This window comes from Pelodiscus sinensis, chromosome 17 (genome assembly GCF_052426305.1).
Source record: "Pelodiscus sinensis isolate ZL-2025 chromosome 17, ASM5242630v1, whole genome shotgun sequence".
Taxonomy (NCBI): Eukaryota; Metazoa; Chordata; order Testudines; family Trionychidae; genus Pelodiscus; species Pelodiscus sinensis.
The window spans coordinates 32672751-32684442 of NC_143068.1; positions in this window are offsets into that span (position 1 = coordinate 32672751).

The following is an 11692-nucleotide window of genomic DNA, read 5'->3' on the forward strand; positions in this document are numbered from 1 at the left end:
CATGCAACTTGTTTTGCTTCTTCAGAGTTGCAGTTTCGGTCCAAGCTCCCCGAGCCGTGGGGAGCCTGCTTCTCTGGTGAGAAGCATCTGGGCTGGTTTCCACCCCCTGTGAGACGGCCTCGAAATGCTCCGGGAGCAGGCCGAGCCTCCCTCGTGTGCATGCCGGTGCGCTCAGTCACCGGGGCGAGGCCCAGGGACACAAAACAGCGTCCTTCCGAAAAGCTGTACCCAGGATTATCAATAGTGGAATATGACGTAGGGATGTCAACGGGTAACTGGTTAATTGGTTACCTGGTAGGCATCACCCTTGCCGGTTAACGGGTATCCGGGAGCAGCCCCCCCTCCATGGCCCGCTGTGGGAGCAAGAGTTGGCTGCCCAGTGTGTGGAGGGGACAGAAGCAAAAGCCGCCATCTTCCCCATGCTTGGGGCTGCTGGTCCTGCTGCTGGCAGCCCTAAATCTGAGGGGGGCAGTAGCTGTAGCCGGCAGCCCCAAGCGTGGGGAGGCCAGGAGCAAAAACTGCCTCCCCCACAAGGTTCGGGGCTGCCAGCTCCCTCGTGGGATCCCACTTAACCAGTTAAACCCTCTGTCACTGCTGCTAAGTTGGGGAGGGGGGAGACAGACTCCCCACCCCGGCACCAGTATTGCCCCTCCCAGGTGCTGGCCTGTCCCTCTCTCCTCATGTTTGGGGGCATGTGACCCCTTGTATCCCCCCTGTGTCGCCCCTGCGTGGGAGCCCATGGATTGTTCTGCCCCGGGGCCCACAATTGCTCTCCGTGGGGCTAGCCCTGGGGTGTCCCAAGGTTAACCTGCAGAGCATGAGGGGCTCAGAGGAGATTCACAGGGTGCAAGGTCTTGGAGGGAGGGGGATGAGCAGGGACGAAGCGCGAATCCGCAGCTTCATGGTGCCCCAAAAGAGCTGGGAGGGTGGAGCAGAAGTGTGGGGCTCTAGGGCCCCAGTGCATGAGAGGCACGTGGGGGAGGGGCAGACGGGAGGGTGCACGGGCCTCCGGGAGAATCCCATAAGGCCGCATGTGGCCCATCACGGGCTGGATCTTCCAACAGCTTTTCCGTTCCATTCCACAGAACAGCCTCATCTCCCTAGGACTGCTTAGAGTTATTTCAATACTAAATTCAACACAGTTACTGCTGCCCCCAAACTTCTGGTGAGCGGCAGATGCTGTCGTGGCTGCATTGTTGAAGTTGCCCAGGGGCACTGAGACACTTGAGGCTTTTGGTGCTAGAAAAGAGGAACGCACCTTTCTGCTTCCCACTCTTTCGGGCAGGAGTGGAAGCTCGTTAAAGCTAGAGGAAAGGTTTGACTTCCTCATTTCCCATCTCCATAACTAGCTGCTCCAGTGCCCCTTGTCCTGAGAGCTGTTGCTACTCAGTGTTGCTGGGGAAATGATCACTAGTTAAATTGTTAACCAGGCTGACATTCAGACTGCCATCATTAGGCTTCAGAGTTACCGCTCAAGTTAGATAAATGGAAGCCATTCACACATTTCTCAGAACTATTGCTGTGGGGTGGCTGGAGGCCTAGGCAAAGATTTCTGAGTTGGTTGCATTCAGTTCACCCTCAGAAGTGTTCTTGGTGAGCAGAAGCAATACGGATTGCATATCTTCTATGTTAAAAACAAATGAGAACTTTAGATATGTAGACCACAAGTAAGTGGTAGGGAAATAAAAACTGAATGTCTATGTCCATTTACATGGCAGCATAATCCTTCTAGACAGGAAGCTGGAGCATGGCAAACCCACTGGGAAAAGCTTCAGGGGGTAGCCGAGTTAATTTGTACAGGATAAACTTAAAAAACAACAAATAGAAATAAAGAAGTGGGTTGTGCCCACGAAAGCTCCTGATACCATCTGCATGTTTTGTTAGTCTTTAATCCACTAGGAAAAGATGGCAGATAATCAGCGAGGGATGGACAGCCAGCTTGGATCCATGGAAGAGTGAGATGTGACATACCTGGTAGATCCCCCAGTCTTGCCTCTGTCGGATTAGACATGGCCTGGGTTTGCCCATATCCTGACAGGGGCGTTTCTGCCTGTTATCAAAGGCCCTCCCATGCTGGGCACCTCCCAGGAGCAGCTCTGCCCTGTTTTGCATTTGAACGGAGTCTGACGAAAGGACAGGTGTGTTAGATTGTATATTGGAGATGGGTCCTACTTGAAAGGATCCTGTTTCCTCTAGTGCAAGTTTTAAAAAAAAAGACCCACTTTGCATTAACCTCAGACATCAAAAGAGGGGCTGGTTTTGGCATTCAAGGAATATAAACCACAGTGGTTGTCTGACACACCTAAATACGCACCTAAATGCTGATACCATTATTGGACCTAACCAAGTGAGTTATAAGATCAAGAACACATGTTCCTGCGCATCCAGAAATATAACTTATGCTATCATGTGCCGAAAGTGTCCGTCTGCTATGTACAAACGTCTCAGACACTTTGCCAAAGGATCAATGCCCACAAAACAGATATTAGACAGGATCACAAAGAAAAAACAGTTTCTTGCCATTTCAACCAGCAAGGACATTGTCTCAATGACTTGATTACCTGCATCCTGCTTCAAAGGCTTTTTAAGACTACACTTGAAAGAGAATCCTCTGAAGTCATTCATGCTTAAATTTGACACTTTACACTTAAGTTTGAATAAAGACTCTAATTATCTTACCCATTGCAAAGATAGCTTCCCCAATTATCACCTCTAGTATCATTAGCTCACAGACATTTACCCCCCCCATCCCCCTTCTGTTCTGAAATGTGATTTGTCCTTTTCATATGTGTTCATTTTTTTTAATTGTATCCTTTGGTATCTATGGTTGTGACAATTTTCTTCCACTGTTTGATCTGAGGAAGTGGGTCTGGCCCACGAAAGCTCATCACCTAATAAACCATCTTGTTAGTCTTTAAAGTGCTACATAGTCCTGTATTTTGTTCCAGCTACACCAGAATAACACGGCTGCATCTCTATCACTATTCTAAATACCATGTCTCTAAAACACAGCAGCTCACCATCCCTTTACTTAGGGACAAAGTGAGGTTCCTGCCAACTAGGGACCACAGCAGATGGATTAATGAAAATATTTGTTTACAGGCTCGGTGACAGTCTCCACCTGGCCTAAAGCTACTGCGGCCTGGCTCTGTCAATGCTTTGCATCCGTTGATCTTGAGGTGTTTTACAATGCAGGTGGGCATCCCCCTTTGAAGAATAAGATCCAGGGCTTGTCTTCGGTGCAAAATGAATTTGTTATAACTCCTGGTCTGTCCCCAGGGTCAGCTCTTAACTCAGAAGTGGGGGAGCTTTGAACTCCGGTTGGCTGGCCGGGCTGGGTGGACAGGCTAAAATTGGAGTGGACCCAACTTGGCAGTAGCTAACATGACTGCAGTGTGGATGCAGGTGAGTATCTCTTGTCCTCCTAGGTCTTCCCCCGGGGGCCCAGAAAGGACACACAAGGTCTCCCACAATTTCCTGGGAAAACTCAGAGACTCAGCTAACTACAGCACAAACTCCTACAGGTGCGTGCTCTGAAGTTCTAGCCCGACAAACGGTTAATACAGGGCTGGTGTGGACACAGCAAGTTGCATGTACTTTCACAGCATGGCTGCTCTCGCTCTCAAGTGAGGCTAACGGTGCAGCAAAGAGATGCCTGCCTAAGGTGCAATGATTTGCCCAAAGTCACACAGCACGGCTGGGCCCAGATCCCAGGTTTTTGGGGTGTCACCCTGAGTGCCCGAGACTGGTTGATTCTACTGCCATATTTGCTTAGGCACCCCCAAATACTAGGGATGTTAATAATCGTGTATTTGTATGGAGCTAGCTTACGGGGAACCGCTGGCTCCCCACAAGCACCAGCTCCTGCCTCCCCTGCCCCCACTTGCTGCCTCTGATACAGAGGCAGCAAAGGGAAGGCGTGTGTAACCGTTAGGATTAACCCAGTGGTTCCCAAACTTTTCAGCATCACGCCCCCTTTTTGATTTTTGAGAAACCCTCATGCCCCCCCCCCCATAGGAGCAAAACTTGTTGAGCCCCCCCAAAAAAGGGGGAAAAAAAGGAACTAACCGGGGCCGAAAAACAAAAATAGCAGAAAAATTTAGGGGGGAGGATTGACGGGGAGAGGGCTGGGTCGCCTCTTGCCCCCCCTGGAATTTCTTCACGGGCACGCCCCCCAGTTTGGGAACCTATGGATTAACCGATGAGCCTGGGCTTATTGGTGAATCGTGTAAATGATCACATGTGAACATCCCTGCCGAATACCCAGGTAGCCGTCAGACGCTGCTGTTCTTCCCCCTTTCCCAGGCATGCAGCAGGGCGGGCTACCTCTGGCCTGCTCCGTGGCGGCTGGGTCCCCGCAGCGGCCTGACTGGTCACAAACAGCCTATGCACAACTCTCACCCAGCGGGGCCCTTGCACGATGCTGACTCACTCAGATGCCCGGCTGTGGCGTTGGTCACCGGGAGATGCACCCAGCTCGGAATCTCGCTTAACCACAAAGGAGGAGTAACCCCCGGCTACTGCCCAGCTGCTAGCGAGAGGATGGTCTGGATGGGCAGGGCCGGCCTTACCATGAGGCAAACTGAGGCAGCCGCCTCAGGTGCCACACTGGAAGGGGGGCACTAGGACCCAGAGTGTAGAAAATTGTGTCTGCTGCTGGTGCATGTGTATTCTCTCTGCTCTAGATGCACAGGGATGGTGGAAGGAGGGCACAAGAGACCTAACAGGCAGGCAGGAGAAAAGGGGACATGGGGGTGTCATTTGTGCTCCCCGCCTCAAGTGCCAAAATGTTGTGAGCCAGCCCTGCGGAGGGGGAGGGGAGCGGCCAAGTCCCCCGCCCATTCTCCTCCAGTTTTGGCAGGCGTCTCCCTGCCGGGCCATTGCTGTTGTCCTTCGGCAGCCGTTCAGCCCCAAGGCCCTGCTGGGTGCTTGCAGTGTTTTGCTCCCTGTATCAAACACAAACAGCCTGCGGAAGAGCTGAGCAAAGGCCACGTCTCTCCGCAAACAACGGCCCTCCCTCTGGGAGGGGTGGCAGCGAAAGCTGCATCAACACAGCCTGCCTGTGCCGCGTGAGAAATGGAAACCAAAACTGGCCATTTCCTGGAGGGTTTTGCTTCGTGTTTCATAACCGCCCAAGTGCGACTCACAGTGACTCAGGCTGCTCTCTGACTCCCCCTCGCTGCCCCCTTTATGAAATCGGCCAGGATCCGGGCGCCTCCCCAGCTGTGTTGAGCACTAAGCATCTCTCCTGTGGGTCAGGCCAGCCCCCGTGCAGGAACCATCTGCAGAGACTGGGAACAGGGCAGCGTTTGCAGCCTGGCCGGCGTGGTCCTTCAGCATTCTCTGTCTCGGTTCCCATGGCCACAGCCCTGCTGCTGGGCGTGTAGCATGAATGGCTCTTGCATCAGCTGAGCACACATCTGGCCCCATGCATGACACCTCAGCCGCTCTCTCACTTCCCCCTTGTTTGGGTTTCGGGTGGGGTTTAGAGCTGGCTTCCGGAAGCAGGCGCGGAGGCACAGCTGTCAATGCCAGCCGTTCGAAATGAGTCATGCCCCCCACCCTGAGTTCTGATGAGACTAGCTTAAAAACATCAGGTGATTTCTTAAATGCCAGGGGGGAGATTTTTCTCCTGTTTGGGCCTTTATGGGTCACTTGTTCCTGATTTTTCTCACCCCTCCCCCCACAGAGCCGGAGACATTTTTTTTTTTTTTTTTAAGAAAGTGGCGATTCTGCCCTAATCCCATGTCTCTAGGAGCTGGGACTTTAAGAAAGAAACACCCAGGAGTGTGAGATTCAGGATATGATCCCAAGAGTGAATACTGCCGAGGCCTGGCAAGGTTTGCAGCCACTAGTGGGAGTTATTGCATGTGCAGGACTTGGATGACATGGCTGCCCCAGCTACTAGCAGAATGCTGTTGGGGGTCTCGACATGGCTGGCTTCTGGACATGGATAGGAGGTGCTGGTGGCTGACCTGTTTCCCCAGCCCAGGAACATAAGTGTGGCTAGACTGGGTCAGACCAAAGGTCCATCTAGTCCAGTATCCTGTCTGCCAACAGCGGCCAATACCAGATGCCCCAGAGGGAGTGAACACAACAGGTAATCACCATGTGATCCTTCTCCTGTTATCCATTTCCAGACAAACAGAGGCTAGGGACACCATTCCTACCCATCCTGGCTAATAGATTCATGGAGGTTAGGTCCATCAATGGCTATCTAGCTCTTTTTGGAACCCTGTTAAAGTCGTAGTCTTCACAACATCCTCTGGCAAGGAGTTCCACAGGTTGACTATGCGCTGAGTGAAGAAAATCTTTCTTTTGTTTGTTTTAAACCTGCTACCTATTAATTTCATTTGGTGACCCTTAGTTATTATATTATGGGAATAAGTAAATAACTTTTCTTTATTCACTTTTTCCATTCCAGTCATGATTTTATAGACCTCTATCATATCCCCCCTTTGTCTCCTCTTTTTTAAGATGAAAAATCCAATTCTTTTTAATCTCTCTTCATCTGGGGCCTGTTCCAAACCCCTAATATTTTTGTTGTCCTTCTCTGAACCTTTTCCAATGCCAATATATCTTTTTTGAGATGAGGCGACCACATCTGTACGCAGTATTCAAGATGTGGGCATGCCATGGTTTTATATAGGGGCAATAAGATATTTTCTGTCTTATTCCCGATCTCTTTTTTCATGATTCCTAATGTTTCATTTGCTTTTTTGACTGCCACTGCACACTGGGTGGATGTTTTCAGAGAACGCTCCACAGTGACTCCAAGATCTGTCTCTTGAATAGTTGTAGCTAAATTAGTCCCCATCATATTATATGTACAGTTGGAATTATTTTTTCCAATGTGCATTACTTTACATTTATCAGTATTAAATTTCATTTGCATTTTTGTTGCCCAATCATTTAGTTTGGTGAGATCTTTTTGAAGCTCTTCACAGTCTGCTTTGGTCTTCACTATCTTGAGCAGTTTGGTATCATCTGCAAATTTTGCCACCTCACTGTTTACTCCTTTCTCCAGATCATTTATGAATATGTTGAATAGGATTGGTCCCAGGACAGACCCTTGGAGGGTATGGGGGACACCACTAGTTACCTCTCTCCACTCTGAAAACTGACCATTTATTCCTACCCTTTGTCTCCTGTCTTTTAACCAGTTACCAATCCATGAAAGGACCTTCCCTTTTATCCCATGACAACTTACTTTACTTAAGAGCCTTTGGTAAGGCACCTTGTCAAAGGCTTTCTGGAAATCTAAGTATACTATATCCATTGGATCCTCCTTGTCCACATGTTTGTTGACCCCCTCAAAGAACTCTAGTAAATTAGTAAGGCATAATTTCCCTTTACAGAACCCATGTTAACTTTCCCCCAACAAATTACGTTAATCGATGTGTCTGACAATTTTATTCTTTTCTATAGTTTCAACTAATTTGCCTGGTACTGACGTTAGACTTACCGGTCTGTAATTGCCAGGATCGCCTCTAGAGCCCTTTTGAAATATTGCTGTCACGTTAGCTATTTTCCAGTCATTAGGTACGGAAGCTGATTTTAAAGGGTAGGTTGCAAACCACAGTGAATAGTTCTGCAATTTCCCATTTGAGATCTTTCAGAACTCTTGGGCGAATGCCATCCGGTCTCGGTGACTTGTCACTTCAGATTATCAATTTGTCCCCAAATCAAAACAATAGGCAGGATAAATGCTGCATCCCGAGGTCTGTTCGGACCTTTCCCTCGGAGCACAGTTTATTCTTCAAACACCAAGCAACATCCAAAGCTCAGAGTCCTTCCCCATTCCTGGACTCTGCCGTAGGGGACAACCTACATCCCGCAGCTCTTCCAGTGAGCGTGTTCGGCCCTTCCTAGGGTTCAGCGTCCTGACCTCTTCCCACCTAGCTTTAATGATCGTTTCTCCCAGCCCCAAACAGCTGTTCTTACATGGCCTCTGAGCTGGCCATGAACATCCAAGGGGCAGCCCACCCTGCTACAGGGGGGACTTCACATTAATCCTCAGTCAAGCACCATTCTAGAACATTGATACCACCCTGTCCACAGTGCACAATGGAACAGCCTTGTAACAAGTTCAGGGGGCAAATCTGACCTTGGACCTTGCTTTGCTAGGTGGCTGGGCCTTTAGACCCTCAGTCCGGGCTGCTTCGTCTTTCAGTGGGCATGTAGTTGGCACGCCATGTCATCACTGCCAATGCCTGGCCGTTTACACACACCCCTCCGTCCCTGTTCCTCTGATAGTGGGGGGTGTATTTTGCACTTGACTCATTTGGATTATTCCCTTCCTCCCAGGCCGTTCCAGACAGGTGAGTTACTGCCAGGATAGCACAATGGGATTGTGTGTCGAGTGCCAGCAATGCCCCTCTGCCACATCCACTGGCCACGCTGGGCAGTCTCTGCGACAAAGGATAAATGGCCACAACTCAGACATCAGAAAGGGTAACACACAGAAACTGGTATAGGGGAACATTTCACCCTGCCTGGGCACTCACGGATGGATTTAAAAGTAGCCGTTCTACCAAGGAATTTCACCCGCCAGTTAAAGTGAGTTGACCTTCAGATGCAAACTTGACACTGTTTCCCTGGGCTTGAACAAAGCCATGAACTGGATGTTGCATTTAACATCTCACTTACAGCCAAAGCTAAGTCTGGGACACTTTCAGCCCACTTAATTAGCCTCATTAGCATGGGACTACTGTGGACAGGTACTTTTTTTTTCTTCCCTTCTTTTTCTGTTATAATTCTGGGTTCCTGTTATTTCCAGTCCGGCTTGCAGCTCATCCGAAGAAGCGGGTTTTGCCCGTGAAAGCTCATGATACTAATAATCAGGGCTCAACAAATAATGCAATCTACTCACCTGTGGCGAGGAGAATGCAACCCGGAAGAGCTGGGTTCGGGCAATCCGTGCATGCGCAGAACGATCTGTGCAAGTGCAGATCGCCAGACAGCATGGCTGGCGAGCGGGGCTCTCTGCGGTTCGGCCAGCCCTGCCAATAATATATATATTTTGTTTGTCTCTAAGGCTACATATACACTGCACAGTTATTTTGGAATAAGTTATTCCTAAATAGCTTATTTTGAACTAGCACATCTACGCTGCAAGGAAGCCTCAAAATTAGTCCGAGACAGGCTCCCCTAACGTAGACGTCCTATCTCGATTTAGCGCCCTGGGAGGAGTAACTTAGAATGGCTCTGGGGAGGGGCTATTTCGAAATAGCAGCAGTGGAGCATCTACGCGCGCCTTATTTCGAAATAGCTATTTTGGAAGAGGCGTTATTCTTTGTAGAATGAGGTTGACAGAAGCCGGAATAAGCTGTGCGTTATTTTGAAATTATTTTGAAATAACGGAGTTGCTGGGTAGAAACTCACATTATTTTGGAATAACAGCCATTATTCTGAAATAACTTTGCTGTGTAGACACCCTCTAAGGTGCCTCTCCTGCATACTTGTGTTTATAGTGGGATGTATAGTGCATTTATTCTGCTACTAAATGGGCCTTGCTCACTTTATAAGTCCAGACAGGGCCTTTCTAAGCATCTTTGCTTCTCATCCTCCACGGGTCTAGAGAGCCCAGCCCCCCTCTTTCTGCCTCTTGCATCATCTCTCTTCCTGAAGTTGTAAAATAGGAACTTGCCACCTGTTTGCTGTTAATGAGGTGCAGGGCAGAACAGAATCCGGCTCCTTCTGCCTTAGCTGAGTTGGTGCTGCAGGGCTAAAAGGAGAAAACAATGAAGTATTGTGTGCCAGCAGTAAAATGAGCAGCTAGGACTTGAAGGTGCAAAGAGAGCAGCTACCTTTGGGGTGTCACACCAGCTGGCATTTTCCTGGGTACATTTTCTGATCATTACGATTTGTAGGGAGGCTGCTCTGGACCATGTCTGCTTCGCCGTCCACGCTGTACGCTCCACCCAGGTCCCAGCCCCGAAGATGCTACAGGCGAATTTAAAAGGAGATGAAACTATTTGATCTGAGGAAGTGGGTCTGGCCCACGAAAGCTCATCATCTAATAAACCATCTTGTTAGTCTTTAAGGAGATGAAACAAGTGAGAGTCTCTCAAACTGAGAAGGGAGGAAAACATCCAACTAAAAGGGACCTTCTGTCCAACCTGTCCTGGGGCCAGGTGCCTGCTGAAGTGGGAACTGAGGGTATGTAACACATCTCAGGATCAGGAGCCCTGTTGGCTCAGCCCAAAACATGTTTGCTGATTAAAGGTTGTAGAGACCTTCCTCGGCACAGGAATGTTGCAACCCTGTGCAAAGGGGCGAGTGACGTCACCTGAAGCAATGGAAAATGAAACTGATTTCTCCACAGAAAGGAAACTGACTGGACCGTATCTATATGGACAAACACTTTGCCTGCAGGGACGTAGTTAAAGGGCTACAATCCACATCATGTGGAGGGAGTTGCATCAGTAAAAGGGGCTTTAACTCGGGTCACTGAAAAAACGTATTTAATATTATTTATTATGTTAGGTGAGCCAGTCTTCTCAAGCACAGGCTGTCAGAATACACAGGAAGGTGTTAAACTAGTAACAAAAGGAGAGGGTGAAAAGGGAGAACAAAGAGGATTTCATTTAGAACAGGGATGGCAAATCATTTTTATGGGGAGGGCACTCCAAGAATTTGGGCCACACTCTTCCATGCTGTTCATGGACGAGGTGTGGGGTCTGGGACGGAGGCTGGGTGCAGAAGGGAGATCAGGGTAGGGTGGTGGGGTGCAGGAGGGGATGTACGGTCCGGGAGGTGGGAGCAGGAGAGGATTCTGACCTGGAGGAGGGGTGTGTCGGAGAGGTTAGAAGGTCTGGGTGAGGATTCTGACCTGGGACAAGGTTGGAAGGAGGGGCGTGTGTGTGTGTGACAGGTGCAGGTTCTGGCCGGGGGCACTTACTTTAGGTGGCTTTTGGCCTGCAGCTGAGAAGAACCCTCAGGTGGGCTCCCGGCCTGCGGCGACACTCAAAATGGATGGCCGTGAGGTGCCATGGGCTCGCTCCACACCCTGCACCCTTTTGGGAGGGAACCCTCTGCACATTGCTTGCACCGCAAGCCCAGGCAGCTCCCATTGGCTGGCTTCCAGCCAATGGGAGCTGTGATATTGTGCTGGGGACAGAGGCAATGCATGAAGTAGGCCCCTGCCCCCCGCGGGGCGCATGGTGCACAGAGAGCACATGGCCCCTGCAGCCAGCCGCTGTGACCAGCACTGGGGAGGGGAGACTGGCAGAGAACCCTCCCGAGGGTCCTGCTGGGCTCTGGGATGGTGGCAGGCCAGATCCAGCAGTTTGGTATTTTTCCTGCCCTAGATTTAGAACAAAATCAAGATGTGAACAAAATTAAAGAAGATTCCAAAATAGGAGAAGAAATTCTGAAGTTGCCTGTACACCAAAGCTAGGAGTGTGGTTAATAAACAAGAGGAATTGGAATTGCATATTGCATAACAAGAGGAATTGGAATTGCACATTTGACCTCGCTGGTTTTGCTGAAACCTGCGGGGAAGATTCATATGGTTGTAATGCTCAAATCAATGGTTGTAACCAGTTTATGGGCAAAAGGAGAGAGGAGCAGCTTTCTTCATCAAAATGGCACTACCTGTTTCTGAGTCACTTACAGCTTGCAAGCAAATGATCTTGCATGCTTATGGATCAATGTCCCAATAGATAAGGCACAAAATGGGGTATCAGTT